This window comes from Triticum dicoccoides, chromosome 3A (genome assembly GCF_002162155.2).
Source record: "Triticum dicoccoides isolate Atlit2015 ecotype Zavitan chromosome 3A, WEW_v2.0, whole genome shotgun sequence".
NCBI lineage: Eukaryota > Viridiplantae > Streptophyta > Magnoliopsida > Poales > Poaceae > Triticum > Triticum dicoccoides.
Genome location: NC_041384.1, coordinates 186734597 through 186749016, shown reverse-complemented (window position 1 = coordinate 186749016; position 14420 = coordinate 186734597).

Below are 14420 nucleotides of genomic sequence, written 5' to 3'. Positions count from 1 at the left end.
GACCCCGCCCGCACCGCCCTCCCTCTCCACGCCTGCGGTCTGGCCACGCCTGTTCGCCCCACGGCTTGCATCGCCGGGACCGGAGGAATTCTCGGTGAGTGAGCTTTGTGTCATCCGCCGCACCCAGAACATGGGGGACTTGGAGCAGAGGCTCCAGTTCGCCATGGTGGCTTATTTGGGGTGGGCACGGCATGACATCTCCCCGGATTTCGTTGCGCAGGCGCTTGGTGCGGTGGTCGGCATCGAGAAAGAGTGGCTCTCCGTCCACAGTTATTAGCCGGAGGATTTTCTGGTCATCTTCGCGCGGCGAGAGCACCGCAATTCCGTCGCGGCCCGGCCGTTCATCGAGTTCCAAGGTGTGAGGCTCTACTTCCGTCAATGGAACCGTCAAGCTCAAGCTGTTCACTCCGTCCTCAACTTCAAAGTCTCGCTCGTCCTAGAAGGGATACCACCGCATGCTTGGGACCATGAGGTCGCTAAGGACCTACTGGGATATTCTTTCCTGGTGGACGTGGTGGCGCGGGAGACATGCTCACGCCGCGACCTCTCTGCGTTCAAGCTCTCTGCTTGGATGGCAGACCCGGCGGCCATCCCCTCTCTCTGCTGGCTGGCCATCCCGGAGCCAGGCTTGATTGCTCCTCTGTCCGAGCCGGCGCTGCTCCAGTACAAGATCCTTATTCACCTGGACTCCATTTTGGACTTCTCAGATCGCGATGAGCCGTTGTTCCTTGGAGTCTCGTCGGACAGTGGGCAGAGCGGAGTGCCGTCGGACTGCAGGATCAGCGGGAGTGGTGGTACGGCGCATGCGCCAGTGCCACGCCAAATGCCATGGAGGTTTGTTCAGCGCGACGCCAGAGGGAGCTCAGCCTTGTGCGGGCGGCGGCGCGTGCTTGCCGACGAGGTCTCAGTCTAGCTCCGATTGGCACATCCCGCCAATGGCGGACAGGGAGTTTGTGTCAGCAAAGGGGCCGCACTGGTGACCAAAGACAGGCTGTCAGTCAGAGTCTCAGCTTTTGACCGGCTGACCGCACAATCTGGACCCACAGAAGGTTCAAACAGGCGTTCAAATGAGGAGGATAGGCGTGCCATTGCGATGGGACCAGAGTCACAGCGTATTGCTGTGTAGAGAGTTGGGAGCTCTACCGAGCCAATCACCGGCGCAATCATTGGCGACTCGCAACGGCCGGTCGTGGAAGGCCCCACCCCCGCGGCTTCGGATTCACCCGCAGCCAAACAGGAAGGTGGCCATCTGCCACGAAGAGATGCTGGTCTGGGACCACTGGAGGATCAGGAGCGCCTGATGACCAACAAGTATAGGGGATCTATCATAGTCCTTTCGATAAGTAAGAGTGTCGAACCCAACGAGGAGCAGAAGGAAATGATAAGCGGTTTTCAGCAAGGTATTCTCTGCAAGTACTGAAATAAGTGGTAACAGATAGTTTTGTGATAAGATAAATTGTAACGAGCAACAAGTAACAAAAGTAAATAAAGTGCAGCAAGGTGGCCCAATCCTTTTTGTAGCAAAGGACAAGCCGGAACAAACTCTTATAATAGGAAAAGCGCTCCCGAGGACACATGGGAATATCGTCAAGCTAGTTTTCATCGCGTTCATATGATTCGCGTTCGATACTTTGATAATTTGATATGTGGGTGGACCGGTGCTTGGGTGCTGTTCTTACTTGAACAAGCATCCCACTTATGATTAACCTCTATTGCAAGCATCCGCAACTACAACAAAAGTATTAAGGTAAACCTAACCATAGCATGAAACATATGGATCCAAATCAGCCCCTTACGAAGCAACGCATAAACTAGGGTTTAAGCTTCTGTCACTCTAGCAACCCATCATCTACTTATTACTTCCCAATGCCTTCCTCTAGGCCCAAATAATGGTGAAGTGTTATGTAGTCGACATTCACATAACACCACTAGAGGCTAGACAACATACATCTTATCAAAATATCAAACGAATACCAAATTCACATGACTATTAATAGCAAGAGTTCTTCCTTGTCCTCGGGAACAAACGTAATTACTCACAAAGCATATTCATGTTCATAATCGGAGGGGTAATAATATGCATATAGGATCTGAACATATGATCTTCCACCAAATAAACCAACTAGCATCAACTACAAGGAGTAAACAACACTACTAGCAACCTACTAGCACCAATCCCGGACTTTGAGACAAGAATTGGATACAAGAGATGAAGTAGGGTTTGGAGATGAGATGGTGCTGATGAAGATGTTGATGGAGATTGCCCTCTCCCGATGAGAGGAGCGCTGGTGATGACAATGGTGATGATTTCCCCCTCCGGGAGGGAAGTATCCCAGGCAGAACAGCTCTGCCGGAGCTCTAGATTGGATCCGCCAAGGTTCCGCCTCGTGGCGGTGGAGTCTCGTCCCGAAAGGTTCCTTCCTATTTTTTTCTCATCGAAAGACTTCTTATAGGAGAAGATGGACGTCGGAGAGCTACCAAGGGCCCCACGAGGTAGGGGCGCGCCCTAGGGGGGCGCCCCCCACCCTCGTGAGCAGGGTGTGGGCCCCCTGGCCTTCATCTTTGGCGAGGATTTTTCTTTATTTATTTTAAGACGTTCCGTGGAGTTTCAGGACTTTTGGAGTTGCGCAGAATAGGTCTCTAATATTTGCTCCTTTTCCAGCCTAGAATTCCAGCTGCCGACATTTCCCTCTTCATGTAAACCTTGTAAAATAAGAGAGAATAGCCATAAGTATTGTGACATAAAGTGAAATAACAGTCCATAATGCAATAAATATCGATATAAAAGCATGATGCAAAATGAACGTATCAACTCCCCCAAGCTTAGACCTCGCTTGTCCTCAAGCGAAAAGTCGATAACAGTAAATATGCCCTCATGTTTAGAGGTAGAGGCGTCGATAAAAATAAAATACGGACATGAAGGCATCATGATTATTCTCATAACAGCAACATATATAGATTTTGTCATATGACTACTTATGTTCAAGTGATGATCTATTCACAATGCAAAAGTATAAATCATAAACCTTATTGGGCTCCGATAAACTATAATCTCAGTCATTGAAGCAATTGCAATTTATCATAACATCGGAAAGAGTCTATGTCAGAGCTAAAAAGCAAGTCCACATACTCAACTATCATTTAGTCCTCCATAATTGCTAACACTCATGCAATACTTGTGGTTACGGAGTTTTAATCGGACACAGAGAAAGATAGGGGCTTATAGTTTTGCCCCACAACCTTTTACCTCAAGGGTAATGTCAACAATAATGGTTCATGCTCCCCTACATCCAATTAGATATATATATCATGTTCTTTCCAACATGCTGAGCTTGCCAAAGGATAAAATGAAAAAGAAAAGGTGAAGATCACCATGACTCTTGCATAAGGTAGAAGGTAATAATAAAGGATAGGCCCTTCGCAGAGGGAAGCAGAGGTTTCCATGCACTTTTATGGTTGGATGCATAAAATCTCAATGCTAAAGAACGTCACTTTATATTGCCCCTTGTGATATGAACCTTTATTATGCAGTCCATCGCTTTTATTACTTCCACATCACAAGATCGTATAAAGCTTATTTCTCCCACACCAATCAATCATACATATTTAGAGCAATTTTTATTGCTTTGCACCGATGACAACTTACTTGAAGGATCTTACTCAATCCATAGGTAGATATGGTGGACTCTCATGGCAAAACTGGTTTAAGGGTATTTGGAAGCACAAGTAGTATTTCTACTTGGTGTTGAGAATTTGGCTAGCATGAGGGGGAAAGGCGGGCTCAACAAGTTAGAGGATCCATGACAACATATTTATCTCAGATATAAGAAAGACATAACTCATTACGTTGTCTTCCTTGTCCAACATCAACTCTTTAGCATGTCATATTTTAATGAGTGCCCCCAATCATAAAAGATATCAATGATAATATATCTATATGTGAAAACCACTCTTTCCTTATTACTTCCTATTAATTGCAACAATGACCAAAGCTATGTCTGCCAACTCCCAACAACTTTTAATCATCATACTCTTCTATGTGAAGTCATTACTCTCAATAAGATCAATATGAACTTTTTGTTTCTTTATATTCTTTTCTCTTTCTTTTATTCACCCAAGATCATGGCAAAATAATCAAGCCCTTGACTCAACACTAATCTTTATTATATAGCTCACGGACTCAGTTACAAATAGAGATCATAAAGCAAAACTCAAAACTAGATCATGCCATAAACTTTATTCTACTAGATCAAGATACTACTAATAGGATCAAACTAAGAAAAACGATAAAGATAGGAGTTGTGATGGTGATACGATACCGGGGCACCTCCCCCAAGCTTGGCAGTTGCCAAGGGGAGTGCCCATACCCGTGTGATTATATCTCCTTCTTTGTTGGTGAAGAAGGTGGTGGTGATGGATAATCGCACATCGAGCGTCAGAGGTCCTCCAGCTTGCAAATAATGCCCTTGAGTGCGACAATATGCTCCTTCAACAAAATATTTTCTTGTGTGAGATACTTGTTTTGTATACGAGCTAACTCAATCATCTTGAAAGCTTCGATCTCAGTTGGGGTAAGAAGGTTATGATCAAGTTGAAGGATGTCTTTTGCTGCCGGAGCTTGATCCTCCGTGGCCTTCTTGATCCTTTCATCCTTGTTGGCCCTCGTGGGTTCTTCCCTCTTCAGATCTATCTTCATTAGCCAAGCATCTTTGTCACCATTGTTGAAGGAGGGAGACGACATGATGCCTAGCCTGGAAAACCCTGACAGAAAATAGCTCGAAACAAGAACAGAGGAGAATTGCGTGATACGGGAGTCAAAACCTTCGGGAGGTTATATAATGATTTTTTACCGACCAAAATATGTATCGTGCAAGAAAACAGAGTCCGGAAGGCACACGAGGTGCTCACGAGGTAGGGGGCGTGCCTAGAGGGGTAGGGCGCGCCCACCACCCTCGTGGGGACCTCGTGTCCTTCCCGGACTGCTACTTATTTTTCTATTTTTCTAAATATTCCAAAACGGAGAAATATTGCCTTAAAAATTGTTTTGGAGTCGTTTTACTTACCGTACCACATACCTATTCCTTTTCGGAGTCTGAAACGTTCCGGAAAGTGTCCCTTATGTATTCCTCCGGGGTTACGGTTTCAATAATATTGGTTTCAACATTTATGGGATTACCTGAGATATAGTGTTTGATTCTTTGACCGTTTACCACCTTCAGATTTGTGCCCTCGAAGTTGTTGATTTTTATGGCACTGGAACGATAGACCTCTTCGATAACGTAGGGGCCTTCCCATTTAGAGAGAAGTTTTCCTGCAAAAAATTTTAAACGAGAGTTGTATAGCAATACATAATCACCTACATTAAACTCATGCTTTTGTATCCTTTTGTCATGCCATCTTTTAACTTTCTCTTTAAACAACTTGGCATTTTCATAAGCCTGGGTTCTCCATTCATCAAGTGAGCTAATATCAAATAACCTCTTCTCACCGGCAAGTTTAAAATCATAGTTGAGCTCTTTAATAGCCCAATATGCCTTATGTTCTAGTTCGAGAGGTAAGTGACATGCTTTTCCATAAACCATTTTATACGGAGACATACCCATAGGATTTTTGTATGCAGTTCTATATGCCCATAATGCATCATCAAGTTTCTTAGACCAATTCTTTCTAGACCTATTAACAGTCTTTTGCAAAATTAATTTGAGCTCTCTATTGATCAACTCTACTTGACCACTAGACTGTGGGTGATAAGGAGATGCAATTCTATGGTTAACATCATATTTAGCAAGCATTTTACAGAAAGCACCATGAATAAAATGTGAACCACTATCAGTCATTAAATATCTAGGGACTCCAAACCTCGGAAAAATAACTTCTTTAAGCATTTTAATAGAAGTGTTATGATCAGCACTACTAGTTGGAATAGCTTCTACCGACTTAATAACATAATCAACAGCAACTAGAATATGTGTGTATCCATTAGAGGCAGGGAAAGGTCCCATATAATCAAAGCCCCAAACATCAAACGGTTCAATAACAAGAGAATAATTCATAGGCATTTCTTGACGTCTACTAATATTACCAATTCTTTGACATTCATCACAAGACAAGACAAACTTACGGGCATCCTTGAAGAGAGTAGGCCAATAAAAACCAGATTGCAATACCTTATGTGCAGCTCTATATCCAGCGTGGTGTCCTCCATAATTCTCGGAATGACACTTGCATAGGATCTGTTCCTGTTCATGCTTAGGTACACAACATCTAATAACACCATCTACACCTTCTTTATAAAGATGTGGGTCATCCCAAAAGTAATGTCTCAAGTCATAGAAGAACTTTTTCTTTTGCTGGTATGTGAAGCTAGGTGGTATAAACTTAGCAACAATATAATTAGCATAATCAGCATGCCATGGAGTACTACGAGAAGTACCTATAACATTTAATTGTTCACCGGGAAAGTTATCATTAATAGGTAGTGGATCATCAAGAACATTCTCTAACCTAGACAAGTTGTCTGCAACGGGGTTCTCAGCTCCCTTTCTATCAATAATATGCAAATCAAATTCTTGTAGCAAGAGAACCCATCTAATAAGTCTAGGTTTAGCATCTTTCTTTTCCATAAGGTATCTAATAGCAGCATGATCAGTGTGAATAGTTACTTTAGAATCAACAATATAAGGTCTGAACTTATCACAAGCAAATACAACTGCTAAAAGCTCTTTTTCAGTAGTAGCATAATTTATTTGAGCATTGTCTAGAGTCTTACTAGCATAATGAATAACATTTAATTTCTTATCAACTCTTTGCCCTAGAACAGCACCTACAGCATAATCACTAGCATCACACATAATTTCAAAGGGTAAATTCCAATCAGGTGGCTGAACAACAGGTGCAGAGACTAATGCTTTCTTAAGTATTTCAAATGCTTCTACACAATCATCATCAAAGACAAATGGTATATCTTTTTGTAATAAATTAGTCAGAGGCCGAGAGATTTTTGAGAAGTCCTTAATGAACCTCCTATAAAAACCGGCATGACCAAGGAAACTTCTTATACCTTTGATGTCCTTGGGACATGGCATCTTTTCAATAGCATCAACCTTGGCTTTATCAACTTCAATACCTCTTTCAGAAACTTTGTGCCCCAAGACAATACCTTCATTAACCATAAAGTGGCACTTTTCCCAATTCAAGACAAGATTAGTTTCTTCACATCTCTGCAAAACTTGATCAAGATTGCTCAAGCAATCATCAAAAGAGGAACCATAGACAGAAAAATCGTCCATGAAAACCTCACAAATCTTTTCACAAAAGTCAGAGAATATAGCCATCATGCATCTTTGAAAGGTAGCAGGTGCATTACATAAACCAAAAGGCATACGTCTATAAGCAAAAGTACCAAAAGGGCATGTAAAAGTAGTCTTTGATTGATCTCTAGCCGACACAGGTATTTGAGAGAAACTAGAATAACCATCTAGAAAGCAATAGTGTGTATGTTTGCATCATCTTTCTAGCATTTGATCAATAAACGGTAAGGGGTAATGATCTTTCTTAGTAGCCTTATTTAATTTGCGGAAATCAATTACCATCCTATAACCCGTGATAATTCTTTGTGGAATCAATTCATCTTTATCATTAGGAACAACAGTAATACCTCCCTTCTTAGGGACACAATGGACAGGACTTACCCACTGACTATCAGCAACGAGATAAATTATACCCGCCTCCAGAAGCTTGAGTATTTCTTTTCTTACCACTTCTTTCATTTTAGGATTTAGACGTCGTTGAGGATCACGAACTGGTTTGGCATCTGCTTCCAAATTTATTTTATGTTGACATAGAGTGGGACTAATGCCCTTAAGATCATCAAGAGTATATCCAATAGCAGCACGATGCTTCTTCAGAGTTTTCAATAATCTTTCTTCTTCATGCTCTGAAAGGTTAGCACTAATAATAACAAGATATATATTCTTTTCATCAAGATAAGCATATTTTAAGATTATGAGGCAACGGTTTAAGCTCAAACACGGGATCACCTTTGGGTGGAGGAGGATCCCCTAAAATTTTAACAGGCAAGTTGTGTTGCAGAATAGGTTCCTATTTAAAGAATACTTCACCTATTTCCCTTCTTTCATTCATGAACATATCATTTTCATGGTCTAGCAAATAGTGTTCTAAAGGATCACTAGGAGGTACGACAATAGAAGCAAGACCAATAATTTCATCCTTACTAGGTAATTCTTCCTCACAATGTTGTTTACTAAATTTAGAGAAATTAAACTCATGAACCATATCATCCAAGCCAATAGTAACAAATTCTTTTCGCAATCTATCCTAGCATTAACAGTGTTAAAGAAGGGTCTACCAAATATAATGGGACAAAATCTATCTTGTGGGGAACCAAGAACAAGAAAATCAGCAGGATATTTAGTTTTCCCACACAAACTTCAACATCTCTAACAATTCCAATTGGTGAAATAGTATCTCTATTGGCAAGTTTAATTGTGACATCAATATCTTCTATCTCTGCAGATGCAATATCATGCATAATTTCTTTGTATAAGTCATGAGGTATAACACTAGCACTGGCACCCATATCACATAAGCCATGATAACAATGATCTCCTATTTTAATAGAAATAACAGACACGCCTACCACAGGTCTATGTTTATCTTTAGCACAAGGTTTAGCAATTCTAGCAGTTTCACTGTCAGGACCCCGATTCCAAGTCACATCGATCTAGCCAGTAACACCTCATATCACTTTACGGCCTCACGCACGGTATCCCTCGGGTGTCGCCTTACCATGGCCCGGGACCGTTTGCGCCTTTTGGCTCACGTATATGATAGTGTCGCTAGCATCCATATGATAGAGAACCCGGGCTGACATGGCTAGTCGTGAACCCAAAGCGGCACAGACCTATGGAGACAGGCATACATGAATCACATCGAACATGTCGGTCATCAACGAGTGATTCCGGGCTGTAGCACTGGGCTAACAGGACTCCGGGGAACCCCGGGCTGTAGCAGGCTAGGCAAGACTCCAGAAGTCACCGTGTGACATTTCCCCGAAGGGACAGACATAGGGACGAAGTGAAACACATGCCGTCCAGTCAAGTGTCCTGAACAGTAGTGCTGGGCTAGCAGGACTCCGGTGAACCGGGCTGTAGCGGACTACCATGGCTCGAGGAACACTAGACTACATTTCCCCATAAGAAAGGCTGCCAAGGATAAACAACTAGATTGTCGAATCCCACTCATACCAAGCATTTCAATCATACACACAATATGCCCGATATGAGTACATACAACATGGCATCACAACAAAACTCTACAACTCAAGTATTTTATTTAAAGGCTCCAGAGAGCCATACATAACATGTTCATACAGATAGGGGTCACACAACCCGACACTCAAGTCATACAAACATACAAGCACATGCGGAAGCAACTAGTCTGAGTACAGACTCTAGAAGGAAAGAAGGCTTCTCGAAGCATGTCTAACTACATAGGGCCCTCCATGGCCAGGATCACCACCTGGGTGGCTAGTCACTCATCGACGTCAAGGTCTACATAGAACCCATCGGGGTGGGCGGTGTTGTCGTCTGGAAACAATAAATAAACAAACATGAGTACAAAGGTACTCAGCAAGTCTTACATCAGAACCTACTATACATGCTTATTCTCAAGAAGGTGGTGGGGTTAATGCAGCAAGCCAACTTTGACTCTTGGCTAAGCTATCCTACGGGACTCCACCAGTAAAATAGTTTCCGCACACGAGTCCACTACTCACCAACACAATACTCCATCGGGGATCCTCCCTCGTCATCCTACGAGAGGGCCATCCTCGATACTCACACTTTTCTTGAGTCTTTTAGTAGTGTCCATTAACTTGTCTATGAACTGTATAGGCAACCAAGTAGTCCTTTACCGCGGACGCGGCTATTCGAATAGTTTTATACCCTGCAGGGGTGTACTTCGTCACACACGCTTTCACCACTTACCGCCGCTTACACGACATGTACTCGGCAACCTTCAAGCGGAAACCCAGCGAGGGTGTTGGCCACGGCCTACCTAAACACTTTAGTCTCTAGTCCAGGTTTATCGCCTATCCAGGTTCCATCCGCAGGGAGTCCGGCCGAGGTTTCCACATACGGCCCCGAACGATGTGAACAGGGTTCCCGGGACACCAAACGGGTGACTCGGTACACCGTGCCACGGTGTATCTACCACAACATAGCCCACCCCTAGGGTCAGCGCTACGCACGGCCGCCAACACATAACCTACAAACACCAGAAACTATTTGCAACTCCTGGACAGAGTACTAGGGTGGTTAAGAAGCCGAGAGGGTCAATTAAGGATCCCAATGCATGGTAGTAGCTGAATCTTAAATCACACATACAAATCTCAGTTCTTAGGGGCGGCCTCAATGAAACAACCCACCATGTACTCCTACATGGCCTCTCATCGATACCTTTACCAAAACATGTTCAACACATCCCTCACGTTACCGACATAAACATTTCACTCTAGCCCATCACCCAGATGAACCAGACCTGACACAACTCTAAGCATAGCAGGCATAGCAAGGTAGGAATCACATACATGGCTCAATCAAATCCTACACATGCTAGTGGGTTTCATCTAGTTACTGTGGCAATGACAGGTCATGCAGAGGATAAGGGTTCAACTACCGTAGCACAGAGCAGTTTGAATTGCGTTGTCTTAATGCAGTAAACAAGAGCAGAAGCGAGAACATGGGTTTGTATCAGAATGATCAATGGTTGCTTGCCTGATGGAGTGGTAGTGGGATACTGCCCTTCAGTTGGATACTCGTGAATATCCTCGGAGGCAGAACCTACCACGAAAAACACATCATAACACAATCAACACATGACGATATGCAACAATATGATGCATGCTATGACATGGCAATATGAATGTGTCTTGGCCTAATGCGAGTTATAACAGAGGGGAATGAACTCATTTGAATCAAAGATTCAAATATTAGCTCATTAAACATGGCATTTATAGTGCATTTCCTTATTCTTCCTAAACAGCAAGGTAAACTTGTTTTGTCATGCATGAAACCATTACAGATGGATAGATTGAATTTTTCTGATAATTTTTCATATATAATTTATCTCATTTGGAGCTGTGGTTGAATTTCTATGAATTTTTGAAGTTTGAGCTATTTTCTGGAATTTCCTGAATAAGAATAAATCCAGAAAATCAATTACTGCATCAGCATTGTGTCAGGGTGACGTCAGCAGGTCAAAGGCGCCAGCCCAGGTCAAACCTGACTGGTGGGCCCCTTCTGTCAGCCTCTCAGCTAATTAGCAAAATTAGATTAACACTAATTAGTTGTCAGTGGGGCCTGGGCCCACATGTCAGTGACTGATTTAATTAAAATTAATTAATACTAATCCTAATTTAGTTAGCCGACCGGCCCCACCTGTCATAGACTCAGGGGGGTCTTCCTGGGCCCACCCAGGGGTCAAACTGGGTCAACTCGCCGGCGGCTCGACGCCGGCGAGGCCCGAGACGGCGGAGGGCTTCGGATTTGGTCCTCCGGTGACCAAATCGACGGCGGAGACGTGCTACGCGTAGCTAGGGCTCGTGCGCATCTAGTGGGGCAAGTGAGAGGAGCTGGGGTGGAGCGAGCTCGCCGGAATCAAGCTCGTGGCGGCGGCCGGAGTTCGGGCGAGGTCGGAATCGACGCTACGATGCACGGGAGGGAGAACTGGGGGTGGCTACAGGTTCCTGGTGCTGCACTGAGCACGGTGAGGCGCTCGGACGTGTGCTTACACGGCCGTAGCCACGACGGCGACATGGCCGGCGGCGAGGAGCGCTCGGGCTCGGAAGGAGCGGTGGCTACGAGGCGTAATCGAGCACGGGAACTAGGGGGAAAGGAAGAGGGGCTCACAGCGGAGTCGGAGAGGGGGTTAGCGGGCTCGGGGAGGTCCTGGCGGCGGCGAATTCGACCGGAGATGGCTCGAGTGCCCGAGGTTGAAGACGAAGGCGAAGGCGGCGATGCAGGGCCTCCGGCGATGCGTGGCTCGGTGGGGAGGATGAGGGAGTCGAGGCGGAGCTAATGGGCTCGTCGGAGGGGCGCGGGGGTGTCTGTGGTGGCAACTACGGCGATCGGCGGCGAGGTACGCGCTCGGCCGTCGCGGGAGAGAGAGAGAGAGACGAGGGGGAGAGTGAGCGAGTGCAAGAGGGAGATGTGGGGGTCGCGTGGCACTTCAGGGCGTCTCCCGGGCGTCGGCGGAAGCAGGAGGTGGCCGGCGTGTGGCCACGGGCGCCGGCCACGCGCTCCGCGTCCTTCTGGCGCGAGGAGGACGACGACTGGCAGCGCCAGCAGGCTGGGCCGTGCCAGGTGGCTGGGCCAGCACAGGTAAGGCCCAGGTGGGCTTTCTTCTCTCTTTTTTTTTATTTTTGTTTCCGTTTTCTATTAAACTGCAACTGTTTAGCTTTAGATAAAATACTTAAACGTTTCCAAAAATCCTGAAAATAAATGTGGCCTCTGTTTAGATTATTTCCAACAGGAAACATTTATTCACAGAATTATTTGAGCATTTGGATTATTTTATAGCATTTAAATGCCCAAATTCAAATACTTATGATTTAATTCAATGACCTTCTGTTGACCTAGAAAATTGTGCACCAATTTTGCCAGAGGTTCTAACCTAAGACAAAGAGGGTGAACTTTTTAGAAGGGCATTTCAAGTTCATTGAAAATATTTTTAGTAAACCCTAGTTGTTTCCAAGGGGGTGTTGGGGGTTTCTGCCTTCCCCATTTCAAATTTAAAAGAAATTTAAACATGATGCACATTCTAATGCTTGAACTAGCTAGGGTGTGACAACTCACCCCCACTCAAAAGAATCTCGTCCCGAGATTTAGGATCCTCTGGAAAGAAGGTGGGGTACTCGAGTCGAAGACGATCCTCCCTTTCCCAAGTGGCTTCTTCCTCGGAATGGTGTGACCATTGAACCTTGAGAAACTTGATATTATGATGTCGAGTGGTACGCTCGGCTTGATCAAGGATACGAACGGGATATTCCCGATAAGAGAGGTTATCTTGTAGATCAAGCGTTTCGTGGTCCACTCCACGGATAGGATCCGCGAAGCAACGCCTGAGTTGTGAAACGTGGAAGACATCTTGAACTCTGGAAAGATGCGGAGGTAGTTCCAATTGGTAGGCAACTTCTCCTCGTTTGGCAAGAATGCGAAAGGGTCCAATGTAACGAGGGGCCAATTTGCCTTTGATACCGAAACGATGGGTTCCCTTTAACGGAGTAACCCGAAGGTAAGCCTTCTTGTCGACTTCATAAGTCATAGGCTTATGATTATGATCATATTGACTCTTTTGGCGAGATTGGGCTGTTTTCAATTTCTCATGAATAACGCGAACCTGCTCTTCTGCTTCCTGAATCATATCCGGGCCAAAGAGTTGTCTTTCCCCGGTTTCTGACCAGTTAAGAGGCGTTCGACATTTTCGTCCATAGAGAACTTCGAATGGAGCTTTCCCCAAACTAGCTTGATAACTATTGTTATAAGCAAACTCTGCGAATGGAAGGCATTTCTCCCAACTTATTCCGAACGAGATGACAGAAGCTCGGAGCATATCTTCCAGAATTTGATTGAGTCGCTCTACTTGACCACTTGATTGAGGATGGAAGGCAGTGCTAAAGGAGAGACGAGTTCCCATAGCATTTTGGAAACTTTCCCAAAATCGAGAGGTGAAGAGACTCCCACGGTCTGAGTTAATTTCCAATGGAACACCATGAAGAGACACTATTCGGGAGATGTATAGATCAGCTAGCTGGCTAGTAGTGATACTCTCACGAACAGGTAGAAAGTGGGCTACTTTGGAAAGTCGGTCGATCACAACGAAGATGGCATTATTCCCTCTCTTGGTCCTGGGAAACCCAGTGATGAAATCCATATTGATTTTATCCCATTTCCATTCAGGAATAGCCAAAGGTTGAAGGGTGCCAGCAGGCCGTTGATGCTCTGCTTTAACACGACGACAAACGTCGCAATTAGCAATGTATTGAGCGATTTCTCTCTTCATCCTAGTCCACCAAAACCTCTGGCGTAGGTCTTGATACATTTTGGTACTACCGGGATGAATGGTGAGAGGGGATTCATGAGCTTCCTTAAGGATCAATTGGCGTAGATGTTGTTTCTTGGGAACCACCAAACGATTCTCAAAGAAGACAGCACCCCGCTTATCCATGGAAAAACATTTAGCAACTCCGCTAGCAATGTTTTCCTTAATCCGGGATATGCCCTTATCATACCGCTGGGCGGTTATGATCTGATCCATAAGGTTAGGTTTCGCCACCAGGGTGGATAGGAATCCTCGAGGAACAATGTGAAGATTAAGCTTACGGAATTCCTCATGGAGAA